At 34.6% G+C, this 8,845-nt stretch overlaps 1 pseudogene; it reads left to right on the top strand.

Moving 5' to 3' along the window:
• The first annotated feature begins 3,632 nt into the window (after window positions 1-3,632).
• Window positions 3,633-7,548, top strand: LOC120210126 (annotated as a pseudogene).
• Window positions 7,549-8,845: the final 1,297 nt, after the last annotated feature.

The raw sequence follows: 8,845 nt of genomic DNA, 5'->3' as shown, positions 1-8,845 counted from the left end.
ACGTAATGGCATATGCACGCCGTCTGATGCGTGAACCCCGTCATACAAGAAAAACCCGACATAAAGTATCCACCTTATCGGACAGCTAAAAATAAATTAATATATAAATCAGTAAATAAACAGACATGATATTAAACAGTGAAAACAAAGACAAATATGTTTCAAACTTGCACGGTATTCACCCAAGTCATTATTCTATCATAGTTCACAAAATGCATCAGATAACATTCCGGAAGTAAGCACTTATATAAACATTTAAATTTAAAAGGACAGCATATAGGTTTAGTACATGTTCAAGGACAACATAAAGAGTAGTAGTTTATTCTTGAAACTTAAATTTGCAACACTGTGAAGTTAGTATTTGTCTTTGTCTTTTGGTTGAAGTAATGCAGTCCATTCAAGTTTTAATTTGCAGAAGAAGAATAGTTTCTAAAACTTAAAATCACAACACGAAACTTAAAAATCGCAATGTGAAAATGACTATCGCAACGCGGAAATGACTATCGCAACGCGAATTTGACTATCGCAACGGGATAATCGCAATGCGAAAATAAAAATCTCAACGCGAATTTAGTTTCGCGTTGCGATAGTCATTTCCGCGTTGCAATAGTCATTTTCGCGTTGCGATTTTTAAGTTTCGTGTTGCGATTTTAAGTTTCAGAAACTATTCTTCTTCTGCAAATTGAAACTTGAATAGATTGCATTACTGCAACCAAAAGACAAAACAAAGATAAATACTAACTTCACAGGGTTATTTAGAACTGTTATTTTAGAACTAGCAGGTTGAGCAAGTTAAATATGAAAAATCTTAAACTTACCTCGTTGCGTAGAGTATGAACCTCATTCTGCAACGATGCTACCATCTCACATAGAGCCGCTACCTCATCACGTAAAGTAGATACCTTGTCACGTCATGCACCATTTTCATCGCGTAAAGTACCGACCTCCTCATGCAAGGCATTGACCTCATCACGTAACTCCCATAACTCATCTCGTGGAGGTGGAGGTGGAGAACATGGAGATAAATGTTGTGGCATCTTTGTCGGTCGCCTATCAAGAGGTGATGGTGGAGAAGAGGCTCGATGATGTGACGGAATAGGTGATGGCCCTCGTTGTAGAGGTATATAGTGTGGTCGATCAGGTGATGGCTCTGGGTGAGGTGATGGCTCTTGAAGTGGAGGCTGCTCATCATCCGCGCCATCAAAAAAATGCTTACTAGATTGCCACCAATCAGTGGCAAGCTCAGCCTCCGTGGGTGTCAGCCTCTGTAATGAAGTGTTGGCCTCCTAACAATATAAAAGCTCAAACAAAGTTAAACGTGTACTAGTAATAACTTGTTTATATATGGTAGTATTTGTGTTAACTTACATCATTTATTATCGTATACTGTAGTAACTATTCCCAAATCAACAGCCACCGTTTCCTCTTCCAGGAAACATCTCTAGGAATATCATTTGAAGTTTTTAATGCATATGTCTGCATGTCGGGAAAAGCCTCAAATATCCAAATCTACAAAAACAATATAATACACAAACATTAGTAATTGTTAAATAATTAATTATAATTTTGGAAACATTATATAGAAATTCTTACCTTAAAGGCCCAAATAAAGCCTGACAAAGTGTATTTGGAACCATCGCCACGCAAACTTTTGCGGTCATCAAAGGCAGACGATAACTTATTCCAGGTAGCTTTCCATAGATACGAACCCCACGGAAACAGGTTCCATGCATTTAGGTCCTCTACCAATAATATTAGGTCCTTAGGAATAGGTTGTCTGGCCTCTCTACCTAAAAAGCCGGCATGCAAAAGTACTAAAAGGCATACTCGGACAACATCGACATCATCCATCTGAGTAAAACCATCTTTCTTATTCAATAATCTCGTCAAGTCGTCGACATGTAAATTCGGCTTCTCCATTGACAGCTCAGGAAAAACTCGGGATAACCATGATGGGCGGGTAATATGACTAGTGTATCGACCTACATCATCGTGTCTGAAGCGTAGACCAGTGATTAAGAAAAACTCCTCCTGCCCAAAACACGTATACGCCGGTGGAAAATGAAACCATATCTCTTCATTACCACATTTTATACTCTCGGGTAGATCGCTAGTCATGGTCTGAAGCCACAAATGGGTCAACATAGCATCTCCACCCAGATGTTGTACTTTCAGCCATGGCCCGAAGCAAGTATCCTCAAACAATTTTCTTTGTACAGGTGAAAGCTTCGACGCAATTGTAGTGACTAGGCTTATTTTATTCCTTAAGGTCAATTGAGCCGAAAAAAAGTTCTACAAAAACAATAAACATACCAAGTTAGATTAAAAACTACACTGTGAAGATATACCAAAAACAATAGAGAACAATAATAAACATAAAGAGTAGTAGTAGTTTATTCTTCAAACTTAAATTTGCAACACTGCGAATTTTGTATTTGTCTTTGTTTTTTGGTTGAAGTAATGCAATTCATTCAAGTTTCAATTTGCAGAAGAATAATAGTTTCTGAAACTTAAAATCGCAACACGAAAATGAAAATCGCAACACGAAAATGACTATCGCAACGAGATAATCGCAACGCGAAATGAAAATCGCAACACGAAAATGACTATCGCAACGCGAATTTGACTATCGTTGCAATTTTCATTTCGCGTTGCGATCCTCGGTTTCAAATAGTCATTGTCTAAAATTGAAACTTGAATGAATAGCATTACTTCAACCAAAAGACAAAACAAAGACAAATACTAACTTTACAGGGTTAAAGACTAAACAGTTTATCAGTATTGACAGCAATCAATGAATTTAATAAGCAATCTAAGTGAATGGTTAATCTATTATTGAAATACCAGAAACTTATCATCAATTTCAATATGAAAACCTAAAATAATGCAAAAATTTCAAAATAAAAATAATTAAAAAAAACTAACCCTCGGTGGTTGATTTGGTTGATTTTTCATTTCTGATCGTGAATGATTGTGAGGGTGGCTCTGAGAGATGGAGACGGATTTCGCCGGAGATGGGGATGGATTTCGTCGGAGATGGGGACGGATTTCGTCGGATATGGGGACGGATGTCGCCGTAGAGACTGAGAATGGAGATGGGATTGAGTTGTGATTTAGGGTTTTAGGTTAAGAGTTACGGTTCAATATTTCAATTTGGTTTGTGTTATCTGTAATTTTATGTTGCGCTCAATATCCAAATAAAAAATTGTTTATCTCAAGCATTCCTCTTCCATTTCTGTTTTGGATTTGATTGTCTATTCTAAGATGTCTTGAGATATATACATTTGTTCATGGTTGCCTTGGTTTCAGCTTATTTATAGTTTTGATTTAGGTTTGTGGCTTGGAGGTTCCTTATGACATCTTATATGGTCAAAAAGTATGCATTCATCAGATTATATACTATTTAAGGATAAAAAATGGTTTTAATTTTCCTGTCCTATTTTCTAGCTGTATCTTGGTCTGACTGGTTTAACCTAAGCATTGGAAAGAGAAAATAATAATCTACTATTGCCTTTTGTCCGGAGTTATCTTCCATTTGGTTTGGTGACATTTATTAGTATGATTACTACTAGGCTTTCATGTTTTTTTATCCTCTCATACTGTATTGAATTTAAGAGTGCTCGGATTTTAATTCTTCCTATTAATTAAGTGATTCCATAGTTTTCTTATTTACATTGCCATGTCGTGTTGATCAAAGGCATTTGAGACAGTATGTAGCTAGACTTTGAGTCAGCTCTTACTGTCTGGTTGACAATTTTGATTGTATCATGTTCGTTGTTTTGTCTTTATGTACCTTCATCAATCTTCTGGATGATAATCTCTGGTATTAGTCGAGTATACGGTTGTCATGTGGAACAAAAGCATGCATAAGATAGAGTCAACCTGGAAATAGAACTCAAGTGAGGTAGAATTCTGGTCGAACGAGTCCAATCTTGATCTCACTCCGAAATTTGGTCAGGATTAAAAATGTTTGCGAATCATGCTCTTTTTCTCTCTATAAATAGATCTTCTCTTGTAAATTGTCTGATGTTTAATTATAATTATTGTTTAAACAGATGTGTTCTACTTGGGGTGAGCTGTGGAGCAAATATTGCGGATTATGTGGCTCGCAAAGCTGTCTGGATCCTGTCAAGTTTGTAGCACGAGTCCTGATGTACCCATTCTTCATCGGAAACGTTCCCACACAGTCCGAATTAAAGTTGGCAAACTCATACTTCTATGACATGGCAATGTGCCAACTCGCATGGAAACTCTTCTTACCAAGGAAGAGTTCAGCCTGGACCATCCAGCTGCCAATCCACTGATCCTGGACAGGGGTCCGCCTCTGAAACTCATGCCTCCAACGCTGACTGTTGTAGCGAACATGACTGGATGAGGGACCGGGCAATTGCTTACTCGAGTATAAAGATGCAGTTCATGAATTTGCAACCCTTGACATGCTTCTAAAGACTCCTCAGGCCGGGGCCTGTGCCGAGGACATTGCCATCTGGGTTAAGAAACACATCTCATTTCGAGGTCACGAGTTCTCGTATTAATTGGGAGGTTTCAAATGTATGGAAAAAAAGATTACAAGGCTGATCATCATCCACTGGCATCCTTTTTTCTGTTTATTTGGTTTTGGAAAATAGAATTATACAAGGATGCCTTACAGAGGATTCAGACATGAATTGCATTGTCTTTATTGCTAATCCGATCATCGAGTTTGCCAGTCAGTTTCTGGGTTTATCCTAAGCCCTGTTCTGTTATTTTTTGTACGATAAAAACATTTCTGACGGTAGATCAGTGAGGTAGTGAGTGAGTTTACTTCAAAATTTTTTCATATGAATTAGAATGTACAGTTTCTGGGAATATAGTTTGATTATTCAATGGAACACACTTCTATTTACAGTGTAGCATACGAATCTTAGCTATATTATTTGGATTTAGTTTTTGGAAGATCTTTATAGTATTGGATACAAATACTTCAATAAAATTAAGACACAAAACTAATAGAGACTTTTTATTCAAAAGGAAAATAGGTATATATGTTAAAGTACGAGCATAAACACAAACTAGCCGGTAGCCAATCAACACTGGCAACATTATAGGTTTAGGTAAAAGGGTACGTGGCCTTTGTACTTTTAAAATTTTATGTGACCATCTTATATTTTACCCTCAAACTTAGAAAACCAAATAATGTGATCCTCAAATTTAGAAAACAAACAATATTTTCATCGGTGATCGTTATGGTGCTGATATAACAATCCACGGTGATTGGTGACATGGTTGGTGATTGACAGATGGATTAAATTGTTTTTTGTTGAGTTCGATGGTCAAATTGGTTTTTCTAAAAGTTTATGGACATATTAATTTTTAGGAAAATATAAAAATATTTTAATTTAAAATATAAAATTATTCATAAAATTAAATACAAAATATCAAAAATATAAATTAAGTTACTAAAAATTAAAATATATATTATATTTTACCTCGAATTTAACATGTTTTTATTTTTATAAGCATGAACTGTCCATCCTATACAAATTTATTTTATACATTTACCTCTAGTTATCTTAAACTCTGAATATCTTTCTAATTCGATTTCACTCGTTTTTTTAATAAAATTGAACTAAAGAAATATTATAAAGCCTTATAAATAATAAAATTTAAAAGTTATAAAATTAGAATGGGTAATTGCAGAAATGATCACTTCGTTTGAATTTTATAAATTTTTCCTCGCTAAATAAAAAAATAAAATTTCGTCACTTTCATTTCGTTTTAATTAAGATGTGGTCACTGAAGGTTAACAGCCGTTAAATCTTTAACGGTTTGCTGACGTTGCAGGGTAAATATATATAATTAATATTACATCATTTCCAAATAGATAATATGTTGATTAAGTTTTGGTCACTTTCCTTTATATTTGTACACTTTTGGTCACTTACGTTATCATTTTATTAAGCTTTATTCACAACTAAAATACTTCAACAAAAAAATAGATACGAACAAATCTGATTGCATGACAAACAAACCACAAAAAGTGATCAAACTATTGAAAGACCACCGGAACCGTAAATCAGAGTCGAGCGTCGTGAGAATCTATCCATGAATACAAAATCATGCATCCAAATTCAATCCGAGGTTTCATAGTAAGGAATGCTGAACCTATTTTTATATAACAATTTTAGGGCAAAATGTTTTTGGACTAAATTGAATTTATTCAAAGTTTTCAAAAATAATTCATAGTCCATAAAACTTGAATTTCAGCACAAAAATAATTTTCTTGAAAGAAGGACCAATATTGTTCTTACGTATCAATACCACATATAATATCGATATTGTTCTTGTAGTATCGATACCCAAGGTAAGGGAAGTATCAATACTCTCATGGCAGTATCGATACTTTCTATTTGTTTTAAATTTGTTCAGATTCCAGTAGGCATTTTTGATACCGATTTCAAAGGAGTATCGATACTACTTTGTTAGTGTCGATACACCCAGCCCAATGGTGAAAAAAAACTAGTATTATTAGTGCAGTATCGATACTCCAAGCTCGAGTACTGATAATCACTAGTCTGGCAATCTTATTTTGCAGCAATTAAGTCCCCAACGACTCCAAAACATCTTCAACGGTTAGAAACGATCACAAACACATTCCAACAAATAAAATGAAGTTCAATACACTTGAAGAAAAAAACACAACACCTATCCAAACATTAATCATCAAGAGAAAAGCTTTCATTCTTTATTCTTTATTTTCTCTTGTAAATAGTGTGTTTTTAGTGAGCTTAATTTGTAAATACCTTCTTTCAAGAGGTTTCTTGTTTACTTTCTTTTTATCCTTTTGAAAAAAGGGTTGGTTTCTAGTTTATCCATTGAAAACTAGGGAGTTGTAAAATGTTACTCTTGAGCCTAGAAAAAGAGAGAGTAAATTAGTGAATTTGTTAGAAATCCTTAATGTGGAGCTAAGGTAGTGGATGTAAACTTCATTGAGGAAGTTGAATCACTCTAAATACTTGTGCAAATTTATATATTTTCTCTTCATACTCCCAAAAATTTTATTTAGCTAATCCACCTCCTCTTGGCACTTTTTCGGTTGATCGATAGAGCATCATAAATCCCAAAAATTGGCATCAGTGCGAGTAACAAATTGACGATTTAACAACCTTGTGAAGATTCTTAAAGATGTCTATCAATTCTCGACGCAACCGAGAAGATGACTTCAACATCCAGCTCATTTTACCTTGAAGACTCACACTCCATTCATAGGTCTCCTTACTTCAATGGTGACAACTACTCTTATTGGAAGAATAGGGTGATGTTGTTCATTTAAGCCACTGACCTTGCGATTTGGGATGCCATCGTCGACGATTCTCTTATTCCTCCAAGAAATCAAAAAGATTGGACTAATGAAAACAAGAAGCTTACCCAACTAAATGCCAAAGCCATGTATATCCTCTTTTGTACTCTTGGCCCGGATGAATATAGTAGAGTACATTCATGCTCTAATGCTAAGAAGATATGAGACAAGTTGGAGGTGACTCATGAAGAAACAAGCCAAGTGAAGAAGTCAAAGATTAACATTCTCACTTTCAACTATGAGAACTTCAAGATGAAGCCGATGAAGAGATTAAGATCATGGTTGATCGGTTCACTTCAATCATAAACAAGTTAAGAACTTTGGGAAGGTTTATCTCAATGAAAAAGTAGTGAAAAAGATGATTGTCTCATTGCCTACATCATGGGAAGGCAAAGCAACCGCCATTGAATAAGCCAAAGACTTGGAGTTGTACACCCTTAATGAACTAATCGGTTATTTACTCATTCATGAGGTGAAACTCCAAAAGAAGAATAGAAAAAGAACAAGAAAAAGAATGATGTGGAAATCACCTTCAAATTCACCAATGAGAGTAATCAAAACTCGAGTGAAGAGGTGGATGAAGATGAAGAGGTGGTCAAACTCTTCAAAAGATTCACAAAATTCATGTCTTCCAAAGGAAAAGAAGTGAAGCATGAATCGATCAAAAAGAAGGGTCCTTCGGTGTACTTTGAATGAAAAAGAACGGGACATATCAAATATGAGTGTCCACTTTTAAAGAATAAAGAGTCAAGCAAAAAGAAGGCATTTGTGGTGGCTTGGAGTGATGAAGACGACTCCAATGATGAAGTAGCCAACTTATGTCTCATGGCCATCGAAGAAGATTCAAGGGTATCTTCTAACTCGAATGATTTAAATTCTTATTCATTTAAAGAGTTAAAAGATGCCTATGATAAGTTGTATTTGGAATTTGAGACTATAAATTCCAAATACAAGAAATTAATTTCAAATTTTAAAGTTGAAAATGATTTGATTTTGAAAGAAAAAATTAATTTTGAAAGAAAAATTTAATTTTGAAAAATGATTTTGAGCTTTCAAAAATCAAAATCAATGATTTGGAAAAAGAAAATTTTGATTTGAAAATTAAGCTTGAAAGTTTAATAAAATAAAAAGGAGCATTTTGCCATTTTCATGGTCACTTGAAACATACTTGTACTTTAAAACTTAGAAAATATTTTAAAATTAGACAAGTATGGGTTCCTAAAGGAACAAGAGACTTTTACACTAACATTCAAGGATCCAAAACTATTTGGATACCCAAAGCTATATAAATGTCTCTTGTAAGTGTGTGGGAGCAATGGTGTCACAAGTGAAGAAATTCAAATTCTCTAGCCACACAAAATGAGGAATAGGTAACCTCTAAGCTTAACGTTTTTGTATATTGGTTGCCTATTTTGTTTTATGCATGCATGAGTTTTGAACATAAATGATTATATTGTTTTTCATCTCATGTATGTTAAAATGTGTTATGGTGAACATTTTAAAGTT

The sequence above is a fragment of the Hibiscus syriacus genome, unplaced genomic scaffold (assembly GCF_006381635.1).
Source record: "Hibiscus syriacus cultivar Baekdansim isolate YM2019G1 unplaced genomic scaffold, ASM638163v2 tig00109916_pilon, whole genome shotgun sequence".
NCBI lineage: Eukaryota > Viridiplantae > Streptophyta > Magnoliopsida > Malvales > Malvaceae > Hibiscus > Hibiscus syriacus.
The sequence above is the reverse complement of the archived record's forward strand: the minus strand, read 5'-3'. Positions and strand labels throughout refer to the sequence as shown.